General features: G+C 47.9%; 1 long non-coding RNA gene across 3 annotated transcripts in view; it reads right to left on the reverse strand.

Annotated features, from left to right (window-relative positions):
* Positions 1–20,119, reverse strand: part of LOC144149075 (uncharacterized) — a 56,124-nt gene that overhangs the window by 23,032 nt on the left and 12,973 nt on the right. For 2 of the 3 annotated variants that reach the window (XR_013318169.1, XR_013318168.1), the window contains 2 exons: positions 2,046–2,249; positions 1,762–1,941 (listed from right to left, as the gene is read on the reverse strand). This is a non-coding gene — a long non-coding RNA (uncharacterized LOC144149075). The remainder of the gene's footprint in view (positions 1–1,761; positions 1,942–2,045; positions 2,250–20,119) is intronic. The other variant, XR_013318170.1, reaches the window with a different exon arrangement.

Raw genomic sequence — 20,119 nt, forward strand, 5'->3', positions numbered from 1 at the left:
GTCTTTCCGAAAGCCTCTTGGCTTTCATTGTAGACTGGGCGTCGCAACTTGTTTTTGTGCGCTGCGTCGCGTCAGCTGCGGTCCGAATTCCATTTCGTCGTCGGATGCCCTCGGAGTTCCCGACAGATCAGGCTGATTGGACCTCCCACCCTCTTGGTTTCGCTTTTCCGTGGCCGCCACCGCCGAGGGTGTCAGGAGCGCCACAAGTGGCCCAGGCGGTGTCGAGGTGATGGTGGTCGCCGTGAGCCTACACGTGTCCTCAGGTGTGCTTGGGGCTCGTGATGCGGAATCGGTGGGAGCGGCGTCACTACCGACAGAGACGTTGGTCACCACAACCGCTGATGACTACGCAAGCGCTGTGGGGTTAGGCTTGACAGCCACAAGCATCGCAGTGGGAGTGGGCCGGAGGCGGGGATAGGCCGTCTCGCTGACCTGCGCCGCCGCCGGAACCATACGCCGCTTCGCTCCCCGGTTAGCTGCACTGGTATGCTTCCCAGGTGGGGAAGAGGCGGGCTCCTTCCGCGCTTCCGGGAATGAGTTGTTTCCGGTGATCTTTTTGTTTTACTTTCTTTTGAAGTTAGAAACTGTAAAGGCATGGCAAGTAAGAAGCTATCAAGGTATGCCGGGTGGGTACTCTAGAAGTTGATCCAAGCGTATCGTGTGGGTTAGGAGAATTAGATTGGATGGTCGTGCACCGAACACTTTGCACACGTAAGTCGGCCACGGCAAGAGTCGGTTGTATGTCTGAACCCCTGGCCCTTGAAACATCGCCGCGGGTTCGGGATGTAAGGTCGAATTGAACATCGAATGAAGCCGGCCTTGATGTATTCTGGAAGTTCTGAGCAGTTGAAAGTCAAGATGATGTGTGTAGTGGGAATGTCCTTAGTATCTCCACAAAGAGTTGTGCGACTCGGAGTCGTGACGCCCTCATCCTTTAAGTCTCTGAGAAAGTCGGCATCTGGTTCTTTTAAGAGGTCTGGCTCAGCGACCACACCAGGGGATATGGCGAGGCTCCGATAGCGTCTTACCCTGATATCCGGATCAACAATGCGCGACTGAAAAAAGAGCTTTGTGCCCTGCGGTTGATTGTTCACACCAAGAAGAATTTCTCCAGTTTGTCGTTCTTTTGCATTGTTTGACTTGCTAATGACGGTATCTATAATCTGTTTAATCATGAATAGTGACTGCGAGGCCACTGGATGGGCTGCATCAAGAAATTCAATGACAAGAAAGCGTGAATAATTGTCGGGCTTGGGAAAGGTTACAGTTGGCAGAGGGGAAAACATTACTTCGGTGCGGAAAGTTTTAGAAACCCATCCGGTTTTTTTGGAGTTTTGGAATTATACACATGGTACAGAAAAAAGCAAGGAACGGATTTTTTTGCTAGCTTTATCCTGGTAACCCCAGAAGTCCTAGAGCTTGACCGGGGCTCGGACTTCCACCGTTCGAGGCTCCTATCCGTGGCCTGCGAACACATTGCAACGGTTGGTTACAGTGTGAGTGTGGTGGCTATTGTAGCATTGTAGCTATTGTAGCACTGCTCAGTACTGCTGAAGACATCCCACCCACAGTTGTTCTCTGGTGGGCCAAGATGCATGAAGACGAGATAAATGCCCGGAAATGATATTTAAGCGTTGTCGAAGGTAATGGCAATCGCAGAGCTGACACATAGCTACCGTTTGTGACTAAGAAATATAACAATAGATGGATTTTTGTTAAATGATCAGATATTTTATCGATTACAAAACATTTTTTTCTTACCCGCGCACTCTCTATCGCACTCGTTCTTAGTTTTGAAGACTGTTGTATTTACAAAACAGGCTTCGTAAGGAATCAACTGGCACCTTCTTGTATGCGTGTTAAAAAAGAATGCACGATACCAACTGCTGCTACCGCAGAGCGTATACGAAGGCACTTGGGAACATTTCCCGTAATCTGGGTCTGCAAAGAATCAAAGAAGGAAACACAGCCTATTATGTATATGGGGTAGACATTTGCTAAGCTGGCCCTCATAAATATGCAAACATTGCAAAATGAAGACTTACCTCTGCAATCTTTCTCGCAATCAAACATACTTCCGAAATTGTTGACATTTTCTTGGTCTTTGCAGTCAGCGGCATGAATCTTTTCGCATGACCTTGTCGTGTAATTATAAAAAAACCGTCTAGTGTAACCAGTGCTATTGCAATTTTCTTCTTGCAGGCCCTGCATGCAGAATTGTGGGACGCTTTTATTGGGGCAGACTAACCCTGAAAAATAATAAAACTGACTACAGTTGCAGCCATTAGAAATCGCGTATGTGCCAACGTGATACTCCAGACCATTTAATTAAATTTGATGCCGTCCATCTGGCCTTCTGTTCATGCAAAGGAAGTTATGTCAATAATACATGGTTGCCATAAGTACATTTGAAGCCATAGAAAAGTGAGTTTGAACGTTGTCGCAGTTTATAAGTGCTAGGAATAGAAACAATAGTTACTACAGTTGCTATAGCAAGGAGATGTCTTGAAGCTACGTTAGAATTTTCTGAATACCAGCATCAAGTGACCGAAAGGTACCGCATCCTCATGACTGACTAAAAAAAAAAAAATAGGACAAATCTTGCGACCCATTTTTTTAAAGACAATTTTAGGGGATGGTACAATGTACTGCTTTGTGCTTTCTTAACTTTTTTAAGGAACGAAGAGCCAACATGTTAAACGAAAACGAACAATAATTGCTATTTTTTCCACTAGAATATACTATGGCACCCTGTCACCGCAGATCCAATGCTGTTTGTTTCGCCCAAGATGTAATGCCGTACATCGTAAGCAGAAGTTCATGGTAACGATAGAACAAACTATGGTCATTAATGTATTACGTGTAATTACAGTGGAACCGCATTCATACATTTTTCCTCGGGCCGGGAAAAGTAAACATAACAACCATGAAAACGCAGCAGTGAGGAAGCCTGCGGAAATGAACGAAAACAGTGCAGCCTTGTCTTGCATCTATGTATTTCGACAACTTTGGCTGCCCAACCCTAAAGGGACACTCAAGTGAATTTGTCAAGCACCTGTTTTTGGTTTCACTGCGTAGACTGGATCAAATTAACATAGTTTTCCTTGTTTATCCGGTTAATAAGTCGGTAATTATTCTTTAAAGCCCGAAAGAAGAAAAACTACCATGCAGGGTCTGCGGCGGCCGCCCCAACTAAACGCTGTGAAGTCGGGAGGAGGTGCACCTTGATTGGACGACGTTCAAGATTAGCATTGAAACAACTTTCGGCTTCGGTTCTGTAAAACTACATGCTTGACTTCCGACGTTATCGTTGGATGGGCATTCTCGGTACTTCAATAATCGTCATAACGCGCTTCTGCCATGTTGTCGGCTGTAAAATGCCTAAGATGAGACTCCCAGGACACCTTGGAATCGTAGCAATCACTAGCCGAGGGCTACACAGTGGATGAACGCACTCCGCGTCACCGCAGACGGTCAAATATCATGCGCTTTTCCCCCATATTTGGAGGTTGCCTGACTCACGCCTGCATCGTAAAAAGCGTGTTCGCACCAGGCCAAGGGTCTGGTGATTCTGGCCTGTGTCCACTACCCGCTAGCAGTCAGTGCTTATGGCAACAGCACGCCAACATGAACTCGCTAGCGCGTCAGTGTGCGCGCGTTCTGGGAATTCGCTCGTGAAGCAATGCACGGTACGGCCCAAAAATGATGAATTAAGTATAGAAAACATCCGCTGAAAAGGAAGAAGTCAACTTAGATAAAAAGTATGTACTTTTGGGGATTCGAACTTGCAACTTGCAAAATAACATGCCTAGCGCTCCAGACCACTCGGCCACAAGCCAACTCCACTGGGAATGAAATATGAGGTATTTAACGTATAACCAGTTTACACTTTTATTTAGTTTTAGCATTTCAAACAGCTTAGGTGACTATTTGTTGTATAGGGCTCGTGCAGTAAGCGTCCCGAAAATTTCCACAATATTTCACGTGTAGCAACTTCATTTCTTAGTAGGAAAAGCCTTCTCAGATGGGTTGTGCTGCTGACCGCTGTGCTTGTTGACCAAGCGGAAAAAGTGCTTCCTACTGCCTAGTTGTACGCTGCACGGTGAAAATTTCAGTTTATTTCATTTCCTTAGTACCTATATTTACTTCGCTGGTTCTTCTTCTCCCTTCAAGTGGCCTTAGATATTCCTACTAGCGTACCAGTCAGCGAAGCGTCGCATGTGCGCTTGTGCAGCGCTTGTGTGGAGCGACCTTGACTTGGAGCTAGATACAGTGTACAAACTAACAAAGTAGAGACAGGCACATTCTTCCATTCACAAACCTGTTGTGGCTTTCTTTCAACTGAGCTAGCGAATTGCGACGACCCGTCGGCGGCAGGCAGACTAAACGTTGGGCCTACTGACTCTGTCGGAAGATCGGCGAGCCATGCAGTAGCGCAGCCATTTGCCAGCGCATCTGCTACTGACGTCACAAGAAAACGCCGCCGAAAATGGGTGAGGGTACAGAGAGGAGGACAGCATTAATTTTTCTACTAAATAAATTCGCGTAAACGCGCTCAGAGTGGTCGAAACATGGCCTATGGACTCCGGACTACAATTTGCGCTAGCAATCTCGCAATGTTTACAAAGCACTTCAGTGTCTCTATCAGTGGCACACCTCACTCGTATACGTCGACAATATTGTGGTATTCGAACGAACTTTCAACAAACACTTTGCAAGGCTGGAGTCCGGTGTCTCTTTAAAGACCTTCGAGAGAAAAGGATTGCCGCTTTTTGGAATTGCTGGAAAACAACACCCGTGGCAACGCAAGGTCCCTAGTGATTTCGGCTCACTTCCACGCTGGCTGCTTGTGTACTGCGTTTGGAACATCAAGGGTTTCCTGAAGGGAAAGCGCTTCCAATTTTCCCAACGCCATCAAGGCACGACAAAGTTCGCGGTTTCAAGTTCAACGGTGCTTTAAGCGCACGATGGCGACGAGAACACGGTGCTATTCTTGCGGTGGGGCTTTATAGCAAACGCGCACTTCTGGCATTCCGAAGTGAAACTTCCGTTGTAAGCGCAGTGATGGTGGTGATAGTATAGAGGGCCATCTAGTGGGGACAAATCGCACCCGAGTGCCGCTTCAGGTGGTGAATTCCGTAGCCAAGCCTGGCGAAGGCTCGTCAAACGTTAACGTGGCGGTCCGCGCATATTTCCCGGGCGGCTTCGGAGTGTCAGATTGCGACGAGTGATCCGGGAACGTACTTTGAGCCACGGCGTAACAATGAGGATTTTAATACATGGGACTCTAGGTGAGCTGCGCAGGAACTGAAAAAACAACAACAACCTAGGAACTGGGAAAACGCATCACTGAGCAACGTAAGAGCGGGGTTCTACTGTGTCTGTTTTGCTATCGTCGACACGATTTACAGCGCTTTCTGTTTCACCTTACACCGAAGAAATACTGATTCACACCGTCAGCAGACGTTGATGTTGCCGATGTGACAAAATATGCTTATTGTATTGATGTGTATTTTTCTCTCGGTTTCCTTTCCACGACAAAATTTATAGCGCTTTGGGCTTCCTCGTACAACCAAGAACCACTGCTGAAGGTGAAGGTGACGATGTGACAAAATATTCACGAACTATTCCCTCTGGTGTGTCTATTCGTGTGTTTTGTTGCCAGCGTCTGGTCAGTCCCCGCTGTCTTACCTGAGCTACAAATGAACCGCCGGTTTCCGTCTCCTAATTCTGTATGCCGCGCAGGCTGTGTAATTTGATAGGAGGAATGTGTCGCCCGTCGCGACTAAAATAGAATGTTTGTTTTTCTTCGCAAATGTTCTTGGTGGGATTCGGTGCTTCTCGAAGGATGAACGCCGAATCATAAACGCTGGCAAGGCAAACAACGCAGCATTGATTCGCCGACGCCAGCCTGCGCTCGTAACTTCGTTGACTGCTTCTACGTCGTATTTTCTTTGAGTTGCTGGGGAGAACAAGTTCGTACAAATAAACTTTGTTGTTTGATGAAATCTGCGCCATGTTTAGCTAGATGACATCTGGTGGGGTTGCTGAGTATCGATCCCAGTATTTCTCAATCGAAGGTCCCCGGGTCACTAAAACAGAACAGAATTTTGAGCTCATAACGGAAGGAATTATCTTCTTGTCAACCCCGGCGGAATCCGCGACAAAATTTTCTGAGCCTGTCACGACGACCCGCCTCCCAGACATCCCGGCACACCACGGACACTTTGAAAAATGAGGCGACGTGCTACGGGCCGTACAATACATATGATGTATCCACTAGGTCTCCACTACGTTTTGTCTGACAGTGACAAAACACGCCGCTAATAAGACCCGCCGGACTTCTGCAGCCGATAACCGCCCCACCGAGGCCCTTACAAGAGATTGAAATGAATTTTGTAAGCCTTTTCCCTACGTCACGAGCAGAGAACAAGTGGATTGTCCTCACGACGGCCTAGACGACGACGACGGAGATACCGCCGCTTTTCCGCAGAGAACTGCACAAGAGGTCGCAAAATTCATCAGCCTATTCGTGCTGCGGCATGGAGCCCCTGAAATACTAATCGAGGACTGTGGAGTGGCCTTTACTGCGGAACTCATTCAAGGAGTATAAGGCTACTGCAACACGGATCACTGAAGAACGATGGCGTACCACCCTCAAACGAACAGACTAACAGGACGCATGAACAAGAAGATCGCGGATGTGGTGTTGATATACGTGGACGTCGAACGTAGGTGTCCAGGAAACTACGCAGATGAGGGCCTTCGAGCTTGTCCACAGAAGACGGCCCACTATGATGCTCGACGCTATGCAGCGGCACATGGAAGACAACGGCCTCAACGCGGACGTTCAAGATAACCTACTGCGTGCGGAGGGGCCCGCCAGCTCGCTCGATTTTGTGTTAGATACCAGCAGCCGGCGGATGCCGGTCGTTACAATTTCCGACGACCAGACGTCATGTATCACCCAGGTGATCTTGTGTGGGTTTAGACCCCGATTCGATGACGTGGGATCAGTGAGATGCTCCTTCGACAATATATTGAACCCCACAAACTTCGGCTAGGTGTTGGCCAAGTTATCTACTGTGTTCTCCACAAAATTGACTCCGGCATACCATGGCAACCCACGATGTCCGAAGTCGGCAATATGACGGACTTTTTATTGTTTGGACTGCCCTTTATTTTGACCCTCGGTTCTATTCACTCTTAGAGAGGGTAATGCCGGAAACTATTCCCTCTGGTTTGTTATATTGCGACTTTTGTGGCTAGGGTCTGGAACCGCCCAGCTGTGTTATCTAAGTCACAGCCGCAGCAAGCGTTTCTGTCTCTTTTGTATGCCGCGCAGGCTGTCTCATTTGATAGAAAGAGTATCGCCCGCCCTGAATAAACCGGAATGTTTGTCTTTCATAGTCAATTTTCTGCATCTGATTCGATGGTTGTGGAAGGATTAACGCCGAAAAATGTTTCCTCGCAATGCAAACACCGCGGCATTCCATTCGCGGACGACAGTCTGTGCCTGTCACTTCATTGACTGCTTCTACGCCGCTTGTATTTGCTTTGAGTTTTGGCCGGCACAAGTTCGCGCTATTAAACCTTGCTCTTTCAAGAAGCCTCGTCGTGTTTGGCTACGTGACAATATGCTAATTGTATGTATATATAATTACCTTTTGTTCCCATCTCCACGACACGATTTATAGCGCTTTGTGCTTCCCGTGCACCCACGAACTACTGCTGTACTGCTGCAGAGGATAGCAGTTACAATGTGGCAAAATATGCTCATTGAATGCATGGGCAATTTCAGTTTTGGTCCGGTTTCAGTTCAGTGATGGTCCGCTCCACTGCCGGCGGCCTGCTGAGTACCAACCAAGTGGTTGGTACCAAGTGGCAGTACCAAGTGGTACCAAGTAACAGTACCAAGTGGCAGCAGCTTATGTGGATCGCAGAGAAATACGTCGCGCAGGCTCAATGGTGCCCGGCTTGCTGTCGGAGCGGAACGGACCATTGAGAACTGCCGGCTAAAACTTTCTCTCTCTACGCGACGCAATTTACAGAGATTTATGACTCCCTGTACACTCAAGGTGAACGGCTGTGCACCGTAAGCAGGGGATTGCAGTGACGATTTGGGAAAATATGCGCATTGTATATACGTGTATTTCGTGTTTTCCTCTCAACGACACGATTTTCTGCGCTTAGTACTACCCCGTACACCGATGGACTATTGCCGTGCACCGTAAACAGCGGTTTATGGTGACGATGTGACAGAATATGCTGATTGTATGTATATGATATTTAGCTCCCGTTTTCGTCTCTATGACACGAGTTCTATCGCTTGGGCTTCCCGGTACATCCAACAAATACTGCTCTATACCGTAAAAAGAGTTTGATGGTGACGATGTGACAAAATATGTTTATTTAATTTATATTTAAACGTATTTTGTTTTCAACTCCACAACACTGTCTTGAGCGCCTTGTCCTTGTGTGTCCCCATACACCCAAGGGCTACTTTTTATACCTAAGCAGACGTTGATATTGACGATGTAACTAAATATGCGCATTCTACACATGCCCACTGGTTTATTGCGTTCCTCTACATGAGACAAATTGTAGCACCTTGTGCTTCCTTGTACATACCAGGACAACTGCGTAACACCGTAAAATGGGGTTGAGTGTGACAATGTTTCAGAATATGTGCATTTGTGTATGTTATTTATATCTTGTTTTCCTACCCACTACACATTTTATACGCCTTGGCCTTGTTCGTCACCTTACACCCAATGGCTACTGCTGTACACCGTAAGCACACGTTGATGGTTATCATAATCATCATCATCATTAGCCTAGGCAGGTGCGCTGCAGGACGAAGCCCTCTCCAATCGATCCTGCCCTCCTTTGCTCGAATGCATAGTTTACCCCCGAATTCCGTTATTTCGTCCTTCTACCGGGTTAATGGTCTTCTGTTCTTCTAGACCCATGTCTGGTATCCACTCTGTTACCATAATTGTCCACCGATTTACGGTTCGTCTCACTACATGGCCAGCCAAAGTCCAATTCCTTTTTTCTTTATTTCAAATATGATATTTTCTACTCTACTTCGTTACCTGATCCAGGTAGCTTCATTCCTGTTCCTGAGTGCTTCTCCAAATAATATTATTTCTGTGGCCCGTTGAGCCCGTCCTAGTTTGCTTTCCACTTTTTAGTAAGGCGCCAAGTTCCAGCTTCGTATGTGATCACCAGCAGTATTCACTGGTTGTATATTTTTCTTTCGAGTGGCGGAGGTGGCTTACTTTTCATTATTTGGGAGTGCTTGCAGAGTGCTTCTCAGCCCATACCTATTCTGCGCCGGATTTCGCTCTCGTGGTTAAGGTCTGCACAAACCATCTGTCCGGGGTGGTTATATTTCTTTACTTCTTCTCGCGTTTTGTTTCCTAAGCTGAAAGGGGGCTTTCGGCATGATTATGCAGTGGAACCCCGCTGATTTGTCTCCCGGACGTACGACGGATCACCGCGGTCCCCGCCAACTCCCCATATAGAGACAATGCATTAAAAACCCTGATGATACAATGCCTGGGTGCACGTGGTCCGCTTCTTACGACAGACTCTGGCGGGATAAACTGGCGTTTTCACCATCTTTTACACTGCTTTACAGCCTCGTCTCGAGCTTTCTTATTTCTGAACCCCAGCTTAACGCTGCTTGAGGTGCAACGGTCCGCAGGCAGACCACTTGCTGAACAGAAGCAAACAAGTGAGCGTGTGTTGGCGGACCGGAGTCAACCATTGACGGCCCCACGCGGTAGACAAATCGCAACGCGCCAACACGCCAACCGCGAGAAGTCAATATCCAGGTGGCTGGTGGACTGTGAATTTGGAGCTCCATCCAACCGACCATCCAAGGAGCCGTCGAACGCGAAAACACATACGACACAACCTGACAGCGATAACGGCACACCCTGTCTTTCGCGCCCGCTCGATCCTAGTTTCTTCCTTTCACGACGCTCTCTCTCCCCTCTCTCTTCTCTCTACTTATCAGCGTCTTTGATAGCCCCATTGTCCTTCCGCTTCTTTCCGTGTCGCCTTTTTCTATCGCCGCCTCGTACTATCGCTCGTTTGGTTTGGCCTTGGCTGTTCCGCACTCTCGCCTTTTCGCCTTTAAATTTGCTGAACGACGCTGGCGTTCGCTTGCGCGCGCAAGAGACGTAGGGTTGGCGGGCTATAAATAGCGCGGACGGCACAGTACGTCGCGTTGCGAGCGGTGCATGGACAGCCCGCTAGCGCAGACGCCTCGGAGGGTAGGGGGGCACAAAACGCGTTTTATTTTTAGGATATTTACGTTTCATTTAGGTGTTCACCAATTAGGCGACAACCCAATAAATATAGTATGTTAAATAAGTTATTAGCCGACCTGGCGCGTGAGGCTGTCTACTATGGCGAGATTTACCTGCACTCCGCTCACACGACACCCCGGTCGCACGACGTTTTCGCGCGGTCCCTTTAAAGTCGCATTATCGGCGTTCCACTCTACCTGATTACTTTGGATTTATTCATATTTATTTGTAGCCCCGGGGCCGTGCTATCTAATTGCAGTTCCTCAAGCAATTTTTTGCAAGAGCTCTGCAGTCCTACTCAGCAGGACCAAGTCGTCTGCAAACATTAAATGACTCAGGTATTCGTTTGTCCTTAATCCTGGGCTCTTCCACTCAAGCTTTCCCAGTACCCGTTCCAGGTACGCTCCGAACAGTTTTGGCGAAATGGTGTGTCCCTCTCTTACTCCCTTTCGGATCGGGAATTTATCGTTTTGCTTTTGAAGCGTTTTTCTTCCCGCACAATTCCTATATATGTCGCCTAGAAATCTTATGTAAGTCTCTTCTATTAACTAGTTTCTTAATGCTTTTAGCCCGGCTCCGATGTGTACTAAACGAAACGTTTTCTCATAGTTTATAAATGGCATGCAAGGGGGTTTAGTGTATTCTGAGAATTTTTCTATCATTTGATTGACAACGTGAATGTGATCCATGGTTGAGTACCCTTTCCTAAAACCAGCCCGCTCTCTGGTTTGTTGTAAAGTGCAGCTGTCACCTATGCAGCTAACTATAACATTGGTTAACCACTTGTAAGCACCCGAGAGTAGTCTGATGGGCCTGTAATTCGTAAGGTACTTTTTGTTCCTCTTTTTGTGAATCAGAATGATTGTGGCGTTTTTCAGGTTATGACACTTTTTGAGTCCTTAAGCATTTCTAAAATAGTGCATCAAGCTTTTCCACTACGATATCTCCTCCCTTCTTCGAAAGATCTACTGTTATGGCGACTTCGCCTCCAGCTTTTCCTCTTTTTCATGCCATCGAGAGTCTTTTAGCTCAGCTAGCACGCCTAACAGTATAACCTGGTTGAACGTTGCCGACGTATAGCCTGGTGTAACATCATTCCGCTTCTTTGATTATCTCGGCCATGTTGTGTGTATTTTTACCCTGCTGGTCTCTCAGTGCGTACATATTGTCTTTGCCTTAGCTAGCTTTTATTAGTTGCTGTTAAGCTTCCCCTTATTTCGAGTATTTATTAGATCACTGCCATATTGTACGAACGAATGTCGTCCGTTTTACTTCTGCTAATCAATTTTGACAGCTCGACTGTGATCCGCCGTACTGGACAGCTTCACATCGTTACGTTTCGGATTTTTATCCATCGTGTTCAGGGTTAGTTTTACAGTTTGTTTCCAACCACCTAGTTGTCCCACAGGTGCTTCGGACTCTATGATTGCCGTTGTTACATTGTCATTTAGTAGGTCAACAGTGCCTTAGTATAGAAGCTGTAATTGCTTTGTGAAGGGTTATGTTTAAATCCTGCATCCTGGCTGTTACTGACTATTGTCGGGTTTCTATATATGCTTTGCACCTATCCATCCTATGTCCGGTGGACCGAATGTGGCTTAACACCTCCACGTCCCGTCTTATGCCCGGGTTGCAACATAAGTTCAAATCAACCCACGTTTTTTTCCGTTGAGACCTTTACATGCCCATATGCCCATTCACTGTCCTTTCGTTTGTAGGTAGAAGAATGTTTTTATTAGTATCAGGTTGTTTCTCTGTGCAAATACCGCCAGTGTATTTACTCGAGTATAGCCACTGCATATTCCAAGTTTTCCGACTGACCCTTCTCCCATTTGCTTCTCACATACTTTGCCTTAAAGTCTCCCATCACAATCGCGAACTGTATGGTTCCACTTTAATTGCTTATTTGACTTTCTCGTTGAAACTGTTTACGGCTTCCCCGTGTGCTCGGCTGGAGCATGTACCTCCCTTTGCAGATATCTGTTAGATGGTAAAGATATTTGCTAGGTGCTAATTATGTTAAAATACATGTTTGCAATGAAACCTTGATTTCAATTAGCTTGGGACATCCCATTTTTTACTGCGTGCTTTGTAGTGCTGAGCACGAGAACGCGGGTTCGATTCCTGGCCGTGGCGGCCGCTTTTCTGATGGACGCGAAAAACAAAAACTCCCCTGTGCACAGGATTTCTGCGCACGTTAAATCTTCCCAGGTGGTCAAAATTATTCCGGAGCCATCCACGGCAGCACGCCTCATCGCCGGCGATGCGTCTTCGCGTTAGACCCTACAATCAATCAAACCCGTACTATAAATCTTTCATTAATGATAAAGAAATTCTCTGTGTTCTCTGGTATTTACCTTTGTATTAAGAATACCAAATCGTGCTCTCTTTTTTCCTAACGTCCTCGGTTGCGAGACTATGAACGCTGGTGAGTTTCATGAAGCGTTCTCCTGCTATTCAAACTTATCGTAAGGCTATAGAATTCCACCTAATGTCCGGGATCACCTCTAAGCTTCCCTCTCTAAACAGGGATCGTGCGTTAAAGTTCCGAGGTTCAAGTTCCCAAGCCAGCTTGTCCGGACCCAGAGATCCCAGCACCCTTTGCTGTATGGCTGTTCTGACCGCTGCCGTGCCCAGTTTCTCTGCATCACCATATGGACAGACACAGACTCCATGGGAAACATCCAAGACTACCTTCAACAGGCTACCGACGTCGTTCACAACTATGCCTCCTCCGTGGGACTTCAATGCTCCCCCCAAAAATATGAGCTTGTCATAATCCGTAAACATCCATCTGCTCTACAGAAAGAACCAGTCTGCATCCACCTCGACGGCCATACTGTACGGCCCGGCTCCTCCCTTAAGATTTTAGGCCTCACCATCCAGGCCAATACACGCAACAATGAAACTTTATCTAAGCTCTCCAAGGCTTTTAACCAAGTCTCCCACATGCTTCGACGTGTTTCTAACCGCCACCGTGGCATGAAGGAAAAAGACATGGTCCGACTGGTCCAGTCTCTCCTTATTTCACGTGTCACGTATGTCGCACCGTACCTTATCCTCACCAAAAGTGACACGGACACCATTGACCGGCTTATACGAAAAGCATTCAAACAAGCGCTAAATCTTCCTATGAACACCTCCACGGCCCGTCTTTTACAACTGGGCCTCCACAACACGGTGTCAGAACTTATTGAAGTCCATTTATCTAGTCAACGTCTCCGTCTCACCCAAACACCTGCGGGCTTAGCCCTCCTGAAAAGTCTTCACTTCTCATGCCAATCCACTGCATCTCAGCCCCTCCCTCATAACTGGAGAAGTGTTATCCGGGTTCGCCCCTTGCCAAAAAATATGCACCCGGACCTACAGCCCGGCCGCCGAAAAGCGCGAAGTCAAGTGCACGAGACCGTCTATGGAAAGCGTGCAGATGTCTCTTACACGGATGCTAGCACCTACCCCAACGGACAGAATCAAGTAGCCGTAGTCACCACCAAGACCGCCCTCGTAGCTTCAGCAACAATCGAGACGTCGTCAATATCGGTTGCCGAAGAGTTCGCCATCGCATTAGCCCTCATTCATACGAAGAACCCCGTAATCATCACAGATTCTCAAGCAGCCTGCAGAAGCTTTCTAGCCGGAAGGGTGGCCCACTCAACCTTAAAACTACTGTCTTTGCATCAACCCTGCCGGAAAGTCACCCTCGTTTGGACTCCTGGCCATTCCTCAATGACGGGCAATAACTTTGCTCACCAGCAAGCCTGCGCCCTGTCCCTCCAGGCTACTGAGGATACCGAACCGTCCGTCCCTCTACTGACTTTTCAGGACATCACTCAATATTACCGGTTCGAGCGACAGCACTTCCCTCCTCCGCATCCTAAACTCTCAAAAGAAGAAGAATCCCTACTTCGCCGACTGCAGAGCAATACCTTCCCTCACCCAGTCCGCCTCCATCGCATGTTTCCCACGCTATTCCCGGCCACATGCAAGTTCTGCTTACAACCCGGTACTCTTCCCCACATCATATTAGAGTGCAAGCACAACCCCAACCTCCCCCCTCTTCCATCCCCCCTTCCCACCCCCTTCCCACCCCTGGGAAACAAGGGACGCAAAGAAAAAAAGAGTCGTGGTGGCCGTTCTGCATTGGTATACCTTTGCCTCCAACGAGTCATTGGCATTCTGGCCCCCAGAGGTAGCGCGAGAATTATTCAGGGAAAGCGATGGAAAAGTGACTGTGCCACGTCGTGGCCTTAAGACGCATGGCAGCACCATCTACGAAAACGGAACTATGCTGTCAGGGAATAGTGGTGACGCCACTGGCCTGTCACCGTCACGTCCTCGCGTTGCCCTTAGTTCGGTTCCGTCAGCTGCCACAACATTTTAAGGGGTACTGACATCAAACTTTCTATGTTGTGTTTTTATTGGCTTTATCTATTCCATGATGACCTATAAATGCTAAATCAGCAGTCCAAATACCTCAGCGGAGGATAATTATTTCAATAGAGGCGTCAAAATCGTCCGTTTCGGTTTTCTTTTCATCGGCCCTGAGGGCGCGTACGGCATCACGACGACATGACGTCACCGTGTCGCGTGGACGTCGTAACACTGCGCAGGTGGGTGGAGGCCTTGATTTCCCCCCGAGTATGTTCTGCTTCAAGTAATTAGGCCTACCATCTTAGTGAATATTTCATAACAGCTTCCAATACAGACGCGGATGGCTACTTTTCTTGCTATTGGCTACATCGTCAGCTCCTTTCCCGAATGCGGGTCGTCTTTTTCGGCAGAAACGCCGTTTCGGTAAACGGTGAATCCTGTAACAGTGTCTCCGTGTATCAGTTTGTGAAGACAGCCGGTGTCATGCTGGCAGCTCCCCGAGCAGCGCTAGTGGAGTGACGTCACGAGTTCTTGCCAAACGTCGGGAAATCTCTGCTACGTCACCCAGTTCTCTACAAAGTAGTGATATCACGCCGATGTCTATTGGCTGCGGTCTGCACCCAGACCTGTTCCATCGGCGCGATATTGAAGGAAAATAAAACACGTTCCAGGTATCACAGACCATTTCTGAAGACGCCCTTCGACGAAAAGAATAGCGTCGGACACAGAAAATGAAATACAAAACTTTTGAGGAAACACACAAAAATATTAAAAAGATAAAAAGAGCAGGAGATAAAAATACACTACAAGAAACCAAAAACCATGAATGTTTTGTCAGCTGTAATGTGTCAAATGTCCTAGTGCACTATCAGTATTCGTCGTTATATGCTAATGTTCTACCGCATTTGGGTACTGCTGCGACGCCAGATGGTTGTCCAGGCTGTCGATGGGTCAATGTGGCTTGCAATCGAGTCCATGTGCAGGCCTGGGAAAGCTTCTCGTGGGGCCAGAGGGGCACAGCCGCATGTGTCCTGAGGCAATCCTAGAGCGGGAGTGCCGCGGCGTAAAGTCGACTCCTATCCCGACCACGTCTTCCAACCGTTTCCCCATCTTCGTCGTCTTTCTCAGAGCTCGCCGAGGCCTCTTCAGTCTCTCCTCCCTCTTCCAGCACGATGAGGTGATGATGTTTTCAGGTTTAATGATGCAAGGCCGACAAATGTAAAGAGCACCATGACAATCGTCAGTGAGATGAGAAAGATTTGTAATAAAGGTACTAGATTAAAAAAGGTTTCGTTGGTAGTATTGATAAGCTAATACTCGCGCATATTGTTGGTTGGTGTGGTGTGTGTTTGTACTTTTGCGACGGTTGATTTTGTTTGTGTGGTGCGCCTGAACGGTGCGTAGTGTCGAGGTTTTGTGTTCCCGTTTTATTAGAACTCAGTTGATAGCAAGCGTTCGTCCTGTGCAACTCTCTCATTCGTCTCATGTTTTTTGCACTTCTTTTCCATCATGTGTCCCTAATAACTCGCCCACCTGTCGTTGCAATACCAAAATCTGTCCCGTGAGCTTCTCGAGTTGCACGCCACCGTGGAAGCTGTTGCTGGACGGGACAGTTATCTTCAAAAGTTGAAATCGTTTAAAAGTTTAAATCGCATGCATGAACCTGGCAATTTCTTCGGAAGCATTGTTTGGCTTTTGTGCTGAACGACTCCGCCGTGGGCAAGGGGCGGGTGCGCCATTGTCGATATCTGTGTTCGCAGGAAATTGTGCTGCAACGTTGGCATTTTATGAGTCGTTCAGCTTTCTTTTGCAAGAGCTGCTTCATTCTCCGGTGGTGATACGGAGGATAAGTAGAGCATCACCACAAAATGTCACTGCGATAGTATTCGTATTTGTTGACGCGACGGCAGAGAACCGGGTGCTGACGGCGCAGACGACGGACTCTTGAGGATATTATCTTTTTTTTTCTGCGAGATGTGGACGCATGCGCAGACACGACGGGTGCTCTCATGACGGTTTTCAATGTCGCCAAGCGAATAAATAGTTCGCTAAACTTTTATGTGAACATCATCTTTCCATCTACTCCTAAAACCGAAAGCTAAACAAAAAAAAAGTTAGCAGTGGCTTAGCTCGGCTATGAAAGAATATACGTAGCGTGAGCTGTGGGTCAGCTGGTTATTCTTAGCTTTCCTGGTTGTCTAGGATTAGCATGATTATCATGCTTACTGCTGCTTCAATGACACACACACAGTATCCGCATTATGTGACACATGTGTATTTATCAAGCGGCTCCGGCGCAGCGTCACCAATCGGCCCAAAGCTAAGCTGGTTCTACAGGCGCACGCCAGTGTTGATGCGACGCATGAGCCATCGGTTCCATACCCTGCCTCCCTCGAATGATCACCAAGTGGACCGGGCCCCCACGTGTGCAACGGAGGTCGGAGAAGACGCTGGGCGCATGGGGTGTGTCAGAGACACCGGGCAACGAGCAACTTTCTGTGCGCCATGTGACGTCACTGCTCCTCGCGCATGCGCAGCACGGCTCATCAGGAACCACACGAAACTGCTCAACCTCAGCCAGTGTAGCTCACGCTACAAAAACACCAGCAAAAAAACATGCAAACCAGAGCAACCTGGAAGTGCACGTTGCCGGGTGCCAGCAATTTAAGCTGCATCAAACAAAACATCCACTGCAGAAACTCTGGCCCTGGTATTTGTTTTTGTTGGAGAGCCTTTCAGTTTGATCATATGCAAATGTCGTTTCAAATCGCGCGCCATCAGCCGCAAAGGGTTCACACAACATCCGACAGATGGCGACGAGTGTACTGGCCAGTAGGAAGACGCATTGAAACATCCCCCTTGCGAGGGGCACGATCAAATGCAGAGTATTTCCTGGGGCGCACGACCTTAAGTAGTTTGCGTTACGTTAATGCTGTTGCACTTGTGGCAACTGCTGACGAGAGAGCGCCCGTCAGCAGTAATTTGAATGAGTCAAGGATATAAGGCGCGTCCGTAGCCTCCAAGTCTGTGTTGGCTTTGTGGCGCAGTGGTTAGAGCACGTCGTACATTGCGTTCCGCCCGCAGGGTCGTGGGATCGAAACCTGCCGCCGGATAGTATTTCTTTTTTTTTATATAGTAGGGAGGGGTGCGGTGCGGACTACGGACGCCGACGCGGGTGACATCGTGAGTCACTGAAATGCTCTGCATTTAAAAATCTACGTCGGCAAAGTAGGTAAAACATTTTTGTAAGAGAACATGGGATGGTCAGGAAGAAATGAGGACGGGTGCAAGGGTATATTATATGTGTATTCTTCATTAAACTGACGTTTCCTTTCAATGTTGCGCATATTGCATTTAATAAGCACATTAAGGACAGATAGCTGCCCCCCACATCGATGACACCGTGGCTTGTTTGTGTCAGTGAACAGGTATGAATGTGTGATGTGTGTGTGGCCGATTCTAAGTCTGCATAAGGCCACTTCTATTAACCTAACATGTTTCTCAGAAGGAGGTATTTGAATTTTAGGTTTAATGGCATGTAATGTATTGCTTATTTCATTATACCAGTGTTGTTGCCAGTGCTCTCGCAGGTTCCTTCTCACATAGGGTTTGAGGGCTTGATATGGAAACAGCTTAATATCTATGGTGCCACAAAGGGCAGCAGCTGCAGCTCTTTAGTCAGTGGCTTCATCTCCAGCAATGCCACAGTGGCCCGGAACCCAGCACACTGTGACAGTAAGCTTCAGACTATAAGACGAGTACAGAGCTCTTAGAACAGCATTAAAAGTTGGGCTTTTACTATCCTTTGTAACAACACTGAGCGAGTCTATGTGTATAACTGAGCTCTTGATTTTGCTTTGGAGAATGTAGTTCAAAGAGGGCAGATACCATATATGCCTCTGCAGTAAATATACTAGTGTTTCTGTTTATTCTTTTGAACAAAGTAAATAGCCGGCCATTAAAGCACAAGACACCGCTGCAGTAGTCTTCGAGGCATCTGTGCAGACTTCAGCTGCCTTGCATTTGTTCCTGCGGGTACAGAACGTGCTGAGTAATAGCAAGTTTGGCGCATTTTTCTGTTGTATTTCTCTGAAAGACTCGCCCAAGACAGTCCGAACAAACAACATGAACAAAAAAGAGTCCATCATCTTGCGTACTAAGGTTTTAGCGAACCACGTGGACGACTTCGGGCACGTGCGTCGTCGAGATGTTCGGGAATCGCCGTCTGTGACCACTTCGGAAGTAAGTTTGCCAAAACGTCGTAGAATCCGGTAGGGTGCGAAATACCGTGACAGAAGCTTCCTACTGAGTCTGCATCGTCGGTTGGGAATCCTAAAGCCACACGCGATCCCCTAGGTGGTACTCGGCGTCTCGGCATCGAAGATGGTAGCGTCCGGCATCCACTAGCTGCTGGTCCGTGGTACGAACTCGAGTGAGCTAGTGGGCATCCTCCGCCCGCTGAAGGTATTCTTGGACGTCGGCATTGAGGTCGTGGTCTCCTACGAGCGGAAGCATGGCGTGAAGCATCGTAGTTCGCTGTTTTCGGCAAACACGCTCAAACGGTGTCATCTGCGCATTTTCTTGGATAGCTTTGTTGTACGCAAACGTGACATACGGGAGCACATCGTCCCAGCTCTTACGTTCAACATCGACGTACATGGACAGCACATTCGCAATCGTCTTGTTCAAACGTTCTGTTAGTCCCTTCGTTTGGGGGTGGTACGCCGTCGTTCTTCGGTGGTCCGTGTTGCTGTAGCTTAAGATTCCTTGCATCAGCTGCGCAGTCAAGACCGTTCCGCGGTCCGTGATTAGGACTTCAGTATCTCCATGTCACAGCCCAACTTGGCTTATGAATTACTTTGCGACTGCTTGTGCAGTCTCCCTCGGAAGAGCGGTGGTCTCTGCGTAGCGCGTCATATAGTCTGTCGCTACGACAATTCACTTGTCCTGGGTTTTTGACGCAGGAAACAGCCCGAGAAGGCCCATTCCAACCTGTTGGAAGGGTCTCGATGGGACGGCGATCGGACGCAGAAGTCCGGCAGGTGCTGTCGGTGGCGTTTTTCGCCGCTGGCAGTCACGGAAGCTCCGGACGTAGTGGGTGACGTCGCATATAAGGCTTCGCCTTGTATACTTCGCCTTGATTTTTCCAATACTGCGTGCTGTGCCAAGATGTCCGGACAACAGGTCGTCGTGCCACGTGTCGAAAATTTTGTCACGAAGGTCTGCAGGGATGACTAAAGGATAATTTGTTATCGTTCCAGGGTTGAAATTTTTTTTCATGAGAACGAAGTTTTTGAGGCTGAATGCTCGAAAGGTGAGTTTGAAGGCCCTATGCACGCCGACATCTCGTCCTTCGAGGTAGTCGATCATGACGCGTACCTCGAGGGCGGGGCACTGTGTAGCGGCTAGGTTGCTCTCCATCACGA

This window comes from Haemaphysalis longicornis, unplaced genomic scaffold, assembly GCF_048455015.1.
Source record: "Haemaphysalis longicornis isolate Haplotype H1 unplaced genomic scaffold, Haemaphysalis longicornis Haplotype H1 scaffold_8, whole genome shotgun sequence".
NCBI lineage: Eukaryota > Metazoa > Arthropoda > Arachnida > Ixodida > Ixodidae > Haemaphysalis > Haemaphysalis longicornis.